This window comes from Nannospalax galili, unplaced genomic scaffold (genome assembly GCF_000622305.1).
Source record: "Nannospalax galili isolate Female #2095 unplaced genomic scaffold, S.galili_v1.0 scaffold9, whole genome shotgun sequence".
Lineage (NCBI taxonomy): Eukaryota > Metazoa > Chordata > Mammalia > Rodentia > Spalacidae > Nannospalax > Nannospalax galili.
The window spans coordinates 6649813-6661893 of NW_008360332.1; the positions used below are offsets into that span (position 1 = coordinate 6649813).

At 43.0% G+C, this 12081-nt stretch overlaps 1 non-coding gene across 1 annotated transcript; it reads right to left on the reverse strand.

The window, feature by feature from the left end:
• Positions 1-701: 701 nt before the first annotated feature.
• On the reverse strand, positions 702-890 carry LOC115069017. The gene has a single exon (XR_003848369.1). It is a non-coding gene; the product is annotated as a U2 spliceosomal RNA (small nuclear RNA).
• Between the last annotated feature and the right edge of the window lie 11191 nt (positions 891-12081).

Genomic DNA, 12081 nt, shown 5'->3' on the forward strand with positions numbered 1-12081 from the left:
TATGATCTAAATACATTGTTCCATGTATGAAATTACTAAACAAATATATAAAACAAACAAAAGTGAGACTATCCTGAAAAACTTTAGAAAGAGCCCATTATAGTACACAATGAGCTATTTGGTCTTTTTAAAAAAATTATCATTTTTTTAATTTTATGTCTATGAGTGTATTGCCTGCATGTATGTAAGCGCACTGGTATAGCGCAATACCACTGGAGGCCAGAAGAGGGCGTTGGATCCCCTGGAACTGAAGTAACGGTCGTTAGCTGCCATGTGGGTGCTGGGAATTGAACCTGGGTCCTCTGGAAGAGCAGTCTGTGCTCTTAACTGCCGAGTCATCTCTCCAGCCCTTATTTGGTCTTTCAATGCAACTCAAAAGCTTACATAGTCTAGATATTATGGTAACTACATTATGTGCTGTATTGGAAATTGAGAGAGAATGTGATAGTATATTCCATGTCAATATAGCCAACATTTGTTTTTCATTCCACATGTCCAGCATGTTCCACATAACTCCCCCAGGACCCAGCTCAATGAGAACTTTCCATGGTGGTGACTTCAGGGGAGACCAGGAAGAATTCTCATCCACTTGGAAGCGCCATGCACCAGCTGTCATGTGGTTGATTTGTTTTTGTTTTTTCTGTCTGACTGCCCCTTGATTAGACCTAGTTTTGAGGTATGAGCTGCAAAGGGGCTGGAGAGTATGGTCCTCCCATATTCTCTGCGGAGAGGAAAAGTAGACAGAAGCAAAGAGAAGATACATCTCCTGCCTTTACTCAACTTACACTTCCCAGACATTTCAGTTTATGGTAGTGTCTTTTATCCATTCGTTTTTAAACTGCTAAGAACAGATACTACACTTGATCTTAGCCAGAAGGCCAAGAAGCGATTATCCATTCATTTTTAATTTTTAATTTCTTTTTGAAGCAGGGTCTCATGTAGCCCAGACTAGCCTTGAACTGGATATACAGCTGAGGATGACCTTGAACTCCTAATCTTCCTACCTCTATCTCTCAAGTGCTAGGATTACACCCATATAACAGCACACCTGCCTGGCTGTTGTTCCCTAATTCTTTAAAATGATGGTATAAAGCATATAATAAAGTTTAGATCAAAGTTGTTCATGCAAACAATATTACAGTTGAGGTTTATATTCCTGACAAAGGTCAGATCACAATAACAATGCTGATAAAAGAAACTATTGCGCATTTGCTATCGGTCAAGAACTTCTAGACCCAACAGAAAGAAAAGAACAACAAAAAAAAGGACTTTCACCTCAACTACCTCCTGTTGTGAAATAGTTCCCAGTGTTGTCTGACATTTATAGATAAGAAAATGAGGCTCAGAGGGCTTGAACCATTGGCTGGAAGTCCTGGGAACCAACAGGACCAGGACACCAAGCCCAAGTATTTTCCATGATGGTGCAGCTGTGAATTACTTGCTCTATAAACAAAGCTAAGATTCAGAGCCTCTGAAGCCCTTCATGGTGATAAAATGCTGCTCTCATTCATGTCAGTGCTGGAAAGCTTCTGAGAAATTATCCACTATGGTTCTTTCTATTTTCTTGAAGAACTATGTGTCAAGTCACGTACTGACTTAGGAATTTTTATTTTTGGTCTTTTTGGGACAGGGTCTTCCTGTAGCCCCAGTTGACCTGAACTTACTATGTAGACCAGCCTGGCCTTGAACTCACAGAGATCCGCTTACCTCTCTGTGAGTTCAAAGGGGATCAAAGGGGTGCATCACCGCACCTGACTGATTTAGAAACTCTTTTTCCTTCTAATACCCCATCTCAGTGTGCATGGTCCATGTCTTTAGCATAGATTTTCTTTTTTTTCTTTTTTTGCTAAGATTTATTTTTATTTTGTGTGTATGCGTGAGTGCCCATATGCATGCCTGTGTGAGAATGCCTGGTGTCTGTGGTGGTCAGAAGGGGCATTGGATGCCTTGGAACTGGGACCACAGTATGGTGAGCCACCATGTAGGTTCTGAGAACCAAACTAGCTAGTATCCTCTGCAAGAGCAACCAATGTGCTTAATTCCTGAGCCATCACTCCAGCCCTCAGCTTTGTTTTTGTTTTGTTTTGATCCTCTATTAGCTACAGCTGGTCTGGAACTCATTATGTAAACCAGGCTGCCAGCTGGCTTTGATCTCACAGAGATCCACCTGCCTCTGCCTCCAAAGTGCTGGGATTAAAGATGTGTGCTGCCACACCTAGCCAGATTTGCTTTTTATAGTCTCTCAGGACCTAGATTGTTTTCAGAAAAATTCTGAGCCCCTTCTGGGGCTTGTCATCAAAATGAGGCTACTGTATCCAAGTTCCAGACAGCAAGACGGCATGCAGGCTGTGAATTTCAAAACATTAATGAGGACTGGAGAGATGGCTCAGTGGGTAAGAGCATTGGCCGCTCTTGCAGAGGACCCAGGCTCAATTCTCAGCACCAACTGTCTGTAACTACAGTTCCAGGGGATTTGACACCCTCTACTGACCTCCTCAGGCATTGAACAACACAGGTGCACTACCTACATGCAGGCATTACACTCACACACACAAAAAACAAATAATATCAAAAAATTTTTAAATTAATGGGAACAGGAAGAAGGAAAGGAAATGGCATTGCAGGAGAAAATGGCATAGCAGGAGAGACGATGGGATAGAAGAAGGGAATTTAATCAGCCACAGATTTAAAAATTATCCCATCTCTGTGACAAAATATGTGAGAAAAACCAACGTGAAGGAGGAAAGGTTCTTTTGGCTCCTGATTTTGGAGGTTTTAGCCTGTGGTGGCACGCCCTGTCACTAGGGGCCATGGTGAAGCAGAGCAGCATGGGCTAAGTGCAAGGGAGCTGGAAGGCAAGGGAGGGAGCTGACCTCTGAGAAAGCCCTGTCTCCTAAAGGCTCCACTGCCTCCCAGCAGTGCCAGAGGCTGGTGACCAAGCCCTGTAACATGTGCCTTTGGGGGCCGTTTAAGATACCATCAGAGGACAGACTGATGTTCACCTTTTCCTTTTTTTTTTTTCTCTCTCAGTGCCTTCTTTTTGACAAATGAAGCTTTGAGAGGGAAATCGCAGAAAGCTTGTCAGTGAATAGAGTGAGTGCTGAAAAGTGAGGGTGATTCTTTTGTGAAAGAATGATAAAATACTAGGACTGAGGGGGCATGCCAGGACTGATTCAGGGGGAATGTTGTGACTGGGAGGGAATGCTGGGGAGGATGCTGGGTCTCAGGGGGATGCTAGGATTCAGGGCATGTGGTCCACATACATACATACATGCAGGCACTTATACATATAAAATTTAAAAAATCTGTAAAACTTCACAGAGATCAGCCTGCAGATTCTGCCTCTGGAATGCTGGGATTAAAGGCATACACTAGGGAAAAAAAAAAAATGGCAGCACAATGGATGTTGATATCCCCAGCTGCACCTACGTTTTGAAGTGAAAAAGTGGAATGCAGGAGCCCTCTGGGCCTGGGACAGTGTAACTGATAACTGTGCCATCTGCAGGAACCACATTATGGATCTTTGAAAAGAATGTCAACCTAACCAGACACTCACTACTTCCAAAGAGTATACTGTGCACGGGGGAGTCTATAACCATGTTTTTTACTTCCACTCCATCTCTCCCTGGTCCAGAATGGTGTCAGGCCTGTTGGACAAAAGTGGAAATTCCAAAAGTAGGGGCATTAGAGAAAGAACCCTCCCGTCAAGCTTACACGCTTTGTTACTCATTCAGTGACTTGCCTTCCTGTTAATTATTAGATTGAACCATGTCTTTTCTCATTTGTTTTCAGTTTGCTGTTTCACGGCCATTTTCTATTTTGTGTTAAATAAAATGCAGTTGAAGTCTTAAAAAAAAAAAGGCACACACTACTGGCAAAATAAAAAAATCTTAAATATTTTATTTATTATTATTTGTGTATGAGTGTACTGTCTGCATCTAGGTAGGTGCACCCATGTTATGCAATGCCCACAGGCATCAGATCCCCTGGAACTGGAGTAACTGGAGTTACTGGTTGTTAGCCACCATGTGGGTGCTGGGAATTGAACCCAGGTCCTCAGCAAGAGCAGCCAATGCTCATAACTGCTAAGCCATCTCTCAACCCCACAAAATAAATACGTTTTAAAAATATGATTTTAAAAATAGACTCTGCTATCGGGGCATGGTGGTACATGCCTTTAATCCCAGCACTGCAGAGGCAGAAGCAGGTTGATCTCTGTGTTTGAGGTCAGCTTGGTCTGCATAATGAGTTCCAACATAGCCAGGGATACAGGAGATCAAGTTTCAGTAAACAAACAAACAAACAAACAGACTCTGCTGAAGATACTAACCCTTTCATCAAGGAGCCCTAAACTAAGTTTGACACACTGGGGACAAAGGATAAAGAGATGTCTTCATTTAATGATTGCTTCAAGCCTTTAAAACTTTTCATTTCTCTAATCTCTAAAGAAAGAAATTACAGACTATGTCCAATGGGTTCCTTTTTTCCCAAGATCTGCAGTTTCCTTAGAACGAAATTGGAAAAACATTATTGGTGAAGAGTTAGGAAGCTGTGTTGAATGTATGCCTAGTCAATAACCAAATCTGAGAACTGGCTTATTTGTAGAGAAACATCCCTATTGGAATCTGGTGCTGGTGGTGCGTTTCTGTAATCTCAGTACTCAGGAGCTTGGAGCAGAATTACTATGAGTTCCAGGTTGGTATGAACTACAGTATAAGTAACAAGCCAGCCTGAGCTACAGAGTGAGACCCTGTCTCAAAACAAACAAACAAACAAACAAGGGCTGGTGAGATGGTTCAGCGGATAAAGGTGTTTGCTGCCAACCCTGATGACATGAGCCCTGGGACCCATGTGGTGTGAGAGAACCAATTTCCTCAAGTTGTCCTCTGCATGTGCGTACACACACACACACACACACACACACACACACACATAATAAAGCAAATAAATAAATGTAATTTCAAAAATGAAGACCCCCCCAATTCCTTTTTCTATTTCTTTCCCTGATAATAGAGGAGGATGGGAGAGGATCTCAGTTGAAGGTTATTATGATTGGGTAAACTGAGGTACACAGTAACTGGACTCAGACTTGGCTAACTGTCCTTAGGCCAGCCCAGGGCTATAAGGCCACTGTTGAGCTGTTCTTTCCCAGGCCTCTTTCCCCCTGGGCTGGGCTGCCCCATCCTGACAAACAGGATGCCAGGGGGAAACTCTCTTGCAGTCCTTTGCTCAACTGCTTATGGACAATTGCTAACTTTATTGCTTTGTGCTGGGTCCTTGAGATGGTCCCACATGAATGCAAGGCTCTCCTGTGCTGGTTAGGAAGGTATGATATGGCCAGCCATGAGGTAACACAGTACATGTGATTACCTGGCTGGATGAGAGTCAGGGTCATGTTACTCTTCCTGGGAGCTCCTCCCTGAAGTCTCTGCTTTTAACCCTCATCTTGTGCTTCATCAGGCACTCCTGTTGTGGAATTTCCCAATCCCACAAGCCACAGTTAGCAGGCATTTTCTTTCTTTTAGAGGGGAGGAGATGTGCCCCGGGTTTTTCTCTCCTGGTTAACTCCTGCAGTAAGGCTGGCCCAAATGAAGAGACTTCCTAGAGCCATGGGTAGTGAATTTCTTCAGTAGCCTCTGGCTCCACCTAAGGTTATCTCAATTAATTGCAACTCTGATGTCAATAATGCAAAAAGGTGGAAGTCGCTTGTTTTTTCTCCACAGCCTCCAAATTTGTCTTTTGCTTATACAGGCCATGAGTTCCCATTGCTGAAGACAAAATAACTAGGTTCTCCATGGAGGCACTGGCAAGGACCTTTTTGGAGCAGTCTAAAAAAAGAAGCCTGTTTTTTGAGAACAGCTAAAAGAGGAAGACATGGTGGTAATCCAAGTTCTTGTTCTAAAGAGCTAGTGTATGGTCAGAAGTTTAACATTTAGAATTTCAAGGTGTACAAAACTCTGAAAGTAGTTATTTAAATATACCTCAAGGGGGGCTGGAGAGATGGCTCAGTGGTTAAGAGCACTGACTGCTCTTGCAGAGGACCTGGGTTCGATTTCTAGCACCCACATGGCTGCTACGAACCGTCCTTAACTCCAGTTCCAGGGGAATCCAAAGTCCTCTTCTGACTGCCATGGCATTGCACGACATGGTGCACTCACATACATGCAGGCACTACACTCATACACATAAAATAAAAATAATAAAGAAAATATTTAAATGAACCTCAAGAAGTTAGGCACAGAAGCTGAGCATGGTGGTGCATGCTTGTGATCCCAGCATGGGAGAAGTAAGTAGAGGCAGGAGGGTCACGAGTTCAAGGTCATCCTACACCACATAGTTTAGTTCCAAGCCAGCCTGGGCTACAGGAGACCCTCCTAAAAAGTGCCCCACCCCCAGAAAAGCAGTAAGTGCTCCTAACCACTGAACCATCTATGCCCCCCCCAAAATAGATTTTTGGGCACTGATAATGTTAAAGAAAATATCTTGCCTAGCATATGTGCATATACATAGAAAAATAAGAAAATGGTTTCTGCAATTATTTTCTTGTTTGTAGAACTTCTACAGTGAGACAGTATCATTTTCATAACCAGAAAAACTTTTATGTATTAATATTACAAAGAATTTACATCTAACATCAATATAATGAAAATTAACCAAAGCAATGAGACTTAAACATAATAAATGTGTATTTGAGGTGTGAATGCTCTGGTCTTTGAAAAGGCGAAATATATTTGTAGCAAAACAACAGCAATCAAATACAAGCATCTAAGGCTTTTTGTGTGTACGCTTTTGTGACATGGGTCCTTTTCCTAGCTTATGGTTCTCTTTCTCTCTCTCTCCCGTTCTTTGAGACAGTGTCTCTGTATAACCCCAACCAGCCTGGTCCTGTGTAGACCAGGATGGTCTCAATCTCAGAGATCTGTGTGCCTCTGCCTCCTGAGTGGTGCTGGGATTAAAGGCTTGTGCTACCACTCCCAACAGGCTTATGCTGTTTCTGTGAGGCCACTGATACATATTCTCCATCACTGTTTACTAAATTTCCATAATTCCTGGTTGGAAAAAATCAGTTAAAAATCATGATAGAGAATTAAGTTTTCTTGTCACTATCAACCACTCTTTTGGGTTAAAAAAAAATTCAGGGATAGGCTTCGTGGCCTAAAATAAACCTCTAGGGCCAAAGATTAAGCGGAGTCCGGGCTCAGCTTTTCAGTCAGAATGATGCTGAATGGCCTTCGTAGGGTTACAGTGGACACAGAAGTGGAAAGAGAACAGAAAAGCCAGATAGGTAGCTCATGACCAGCCAGAGCCACTGGGCGAATTCAGCACCGTCTAAGACAGGAACATACAAAGTAGCACTTATAGTCTAAGATTTTAAGTTAGCATCTCAACAACATGGCCCCAAAGAATCTGGAATCCTATCTTTAAAAGCACCCAAAGCCCTTTTCTACCTTGAAGCGGCAAAGCTGAGGAGCCCATGGTGTGTAGCAGTGAATTCCATGCTTTAGTTCAGAATTGCACTCTTTACCTCTGGGTTCCAGACAGTCTGGAACCCCACAGTAAGCCTCTTTTCCTGGGTGGCAGCTGGGCATAGAGAAAAGAGAACTTTAAAGCACAAAAGCATTTGACAAATACAAGGGCTTATTATCTTTCTTCCCCAACTATGGAGCAGTCAAGAAAAATTAACCCTCTCATTTGTTAACCTCAGTAACAGGTTTTAACTGATCTGTAGCCATGGATGGCACAGATAATTGCACTAATTAGTTTGGTATGGAGGGAGGACAGGACAGGAGCATTTGAGCTCAAGTAATTAAGCTTTTATTGAAGGAGGTGGAGGGGAGGAGGAGAGGTGGGGAAAAGGAAGAATGAGCAGGAGAGACGCAGGAGAGGAGGAAGGCAGGAAGAGGAGGGGAGAGGAGTAAGGTGAACAGGAAAAAGGAGGAGGAGGAAAAGAGGAAGGAAGGAGGGGAGGAGGGAAGAAAAGGGGAAGGAGAGGAGGAGGAAAAACAGCCACCTTACAGATTTGACATATAAGCATCAGATTCTATTGCCAGAGCTCTTGGGCCACTGTGAGTACTTAGGGCAGGATTGGAAAGAGAAAGCCTAAAGGCTGAATGGGGTTAATAAGAGTGAAGTTCCTATTGGCTGTTGATGACAGCCACTTGTGTGTGTGTGTGTATCCCCAAAGTGAAAGCTAGCAAAGAGCAATGGGGTCTTCAGATCTCCCTAGTATGGAAGCCTCTGAGGAGTTATTTCCGAGCTGGCTTGCTTATACCTTGTTGGCAGTCAAGTCACTCCTTAGTTGGAAGTGATGGTTCGGTTATTCCGTTGCTCTTTCCCTGTGGGGTTCTAAATTTAAAACGTGAATGCAAACTCCCCGGCATGCCAGAGGGTTGCTAGGATTTGTGCCCCATTTAGAAGTAGAGACAGATAATTATACCAGGAAGAAAGCTGTTTTCTTCAACAATATGCATCAAATCCTGTTGTTTCTTTTCCTTTTTCGGAAAATGGCAAACACAGGGAAAGAAAGAGGAGTTCTCAACCAAGGGTACCAGAATTTTACAGACACGCAGGAAGTGACTTTCCAAGTCTAGCTTATACCTGTCATTTCGTGGGCTTGACTGCGTGCCCAAGAAAGTGAGGCAACGCTCACACCGAAGACAATTCTAGTTGCCGGAAAGCTGTTCTCATCCATTCCACGTTGGTGCCTAGGTGCTGTGATTTTAAGCTCGAGCCCTTTGAAATGCTAAGAGGAAAGCCAACCGTCTTTAAGGAAAAGGTTGTCGCTGTCTGCAGATTGCACTTTTTTTTTTGTTGTTGTTTTTTTTTTGAGACAGGGTCTCCCAATTCAAGCTGTGTGCCACCATGCCCAACCCAGACTGCAGACTTTGAGAAACAAAGTGAGGGCTAGTGATACAGCTCACTGCTACCTTCCACGTTCACATGTTTGGTCCCCACTACTCAAAACAGACAAAAAAAAAACAAAAACGTGAAATGCTGGAGCTATGTGTTATGTGATTTATCCGTTATCTGCCTATCCATCCATCTCTCTTCTCAATCTATCTTCTATCATCCAATCTATCATCTATCTATCTATCTATCTATCTATCTATCTATCATTTATCTATCTATGAATCATCTATCTATCATCTATCTATATCTACCTACCTACCTACCTACCTATCATCAATCAATCATATGTGCTGGGCATTGAACCCAAGGCCTTGTAAATCTTGTTTATACCAAACAGTGCTCACCATGGAACTACATCCCCAACCTTTGAGAATTATTTTTAGAGGTAGGATATAGTGTCAGATTCACTGCTATATCTTAAGACTTTTAAAGATTTTCAAATAAGGGGCTGGAGAGATGGCTCAGTGGTTAAGAGCACTGACTGCTCTTGCAGAGGACCCGGGTTCGATTCCCAGGACCCACATGGCGGCTGCAAACCGTCCTTAACTCCAGTTCCAGGGGAATCTGAAGCCCTCTTCTGACCTCCGCAGCATTGCACAACACAGGTGCACTCACATGCATGCAGGCAATATACTCATACACATAAAATAAAAATAATAAAACATAAAAGATTTTCAAATAAGTAATAAACTAAGTCTTTGAAATATGGATGACTCGTTCTAAAACACTTAAATAGGGACTTTGAATTGTTCTGGTGCATCTGAAAGATGTTTCTGATACATTAAACTAATACTACAGTACCACTCCTGGGGTCAGTGACCTGGTTTTGGATTTGTTAATTCTTTATATATATGTATTCTGAACACCTCCTAGGGCTGACATTCTTTGCACCAAATATAAGTAAACCGATTACAGATGAATTCTGGTGTTCATTCCTCAGTGTAGTGAGTGCGCTGACCCTGGAGCCAAGCTGCAGGGGTTACCCAGCCTGATCACCATGAGTAGATTTCTCTTTATTTTTAAATTGTTTAAAAAATTATTCTTTGAAAATTTCACACATGTATACAATATATCTTGAGCTTATCCATCATTCCTCCTTCTCTGATCCCCCTGGAATTTCTCCAACATATCTCCATTCCAACTTTATGTCCTTTTAAAAACTTATGTGTATGAATGTTTTGCCTACATGTAGGTGCATCACCTGCATACAATGCCCAAGGCCAGAAAGTATCAGATACCCTGGAACTGGAGTTACTGATGATTTTTAGCCATGATGTGGGTGCTGGGGACCGAACCCAGGGTCCTCTGCAAAAGCAGCCAGTGTCCTTAACTACTGAGTCATCTCTCCAGTCTCCTTCCCCACCCATTTTTAAAATGGCCCATTAAGCCCAATTAGTGCTGCCTATATGCACAGGGATGTGGGGTAATCCATCCACTAGGGCATGGGCAACTTACCAGTGGCCTCTCCAAAAGACAATGACTCTTCCTCACCCCATTAATTTATTTTTATTTTTGATTGTGTGTATACGTGTCTGTGTCTATCTGCAAGGGAGTGCAGGAAGAAGCCAGAGTGTCAGATCCCCCAGGAGCTGGAGTTACAAGCAGTTGGTTGGAAGCCACCTTACATGGTTGCTGGGACTTGAACTCAGGGGTTCTTTGGAAGAGCAGTGCATGTTCTTAACCAATGAGCCATCTCTAGCCCATTATTATTTTTTATGGTCTTTTTCTGAGACAGTGTCTCCCTGTAGCCTCAGCTGGCCTAGAATGCACTATATAGACCAGGCTGGCCTTGAACTCACAGAGATCCACCTGCCTCTGCCTCCAGAAAGGTGTGCTGCCACTATGCTTGGCTATTTTTTAAATTAAAAAAAAAATTTTTTTTTGATGTGTCTGTGTCCATTTACATGCCACTGCACAAGGGTGTAGTTCAGAACAGCTTGCGGGAGTCAGTTCTCTCCTTCCACCATGTGGGTCTCAGAAATTGAGCTCATGTAAGGCACGGTGGCAGACATCTTTGCCCACTGAGCCATCTCCTGGCCCTTGAGTAAATCGATTTTCCTGTACCCCAGTTTTCTCCCTTGAAGAGTAGTAAGGAATAACACCTACCTCATCAAAGTTAAATGGGTTCAGACATTTTGTAAAGCACATGGTATTTGATAAATTTTGCTATTTAGAGGAAAGCAATGTAGAGGCACAGGTACAGAGACAAAGGAAACAGCATAAGAGGGAACATTTCTTGGAGAAGAGTTCATCAGGTAGCTGGAGAAGATCCAGGCCAAGCAAATGGTTTAAGACTGAGCAGACTTACGTGATGGTGAGACAAAGGACAGGTTTCTGGGCTGATGGTGATTACCTGACACAGAAAGTTTAGAAGACAGAGTAGAGATGTAAGCCACGAAAGTGTACCACCGTGTTGTGCAGTGCCAGCAGAGGCCAGAAGAGGACATCAGATTCCCTGGAAACGGGAGTTAGGGAGCTGTTAGCCACTGGGAATTGAACCTGGGTCCCCACCAAGGGCAGCCAGTGATCTTAACCACTAAGCCACCTCGCTAGCCTCTTTTTAAAAAAAAATTTATTTTTATTTTATGTGTATATTGCCTGCATGTACGTGAGTGCACCCGTGTCGTGCAATGCCACAGAGGGCAGAAGAGGGCTTCGGATTCCCCTAGAACTGGAGTTTAGGATGGTTTGCAGCTGCCATGTGGGTGCTGGGAATTGAACCTCTGTCCTCTGTAAGAGCAGTCAGCGCTCTTAACCACTGAGCCATCTCTCCAGCCCCTTAACTGATTTTTTTTAAAGAAAAACCATATGGTGGTTCCAGGGGAATCTGAAGCCCTCTTCTGCCCTCTGAAGCATTGCACAACATGGGTGCACTCACATACATTCAGGCAATACACTCATACACATAAAATAAAAATAATAAATAAAACATAAAAAAAAAAAAAATCAGTTAAGAGGAAGCCAGATGTGGTGGTGCTTGCCTTTAAGGCAGAGACAAGGCAGAGCTCTATTAGTTGGAGTTCATCCTGGTCTATACAGTGAGTTCCAGGCCAGCCAGGGCTACACAATGAGACCTTGTCTAAAAAAAAAAAATCAGTTTTGACCAAAAATAACAGAAAGCTTGACTCAAACTGATTTAAATTGTCAAAAAGACTAATTGACCCATATAAT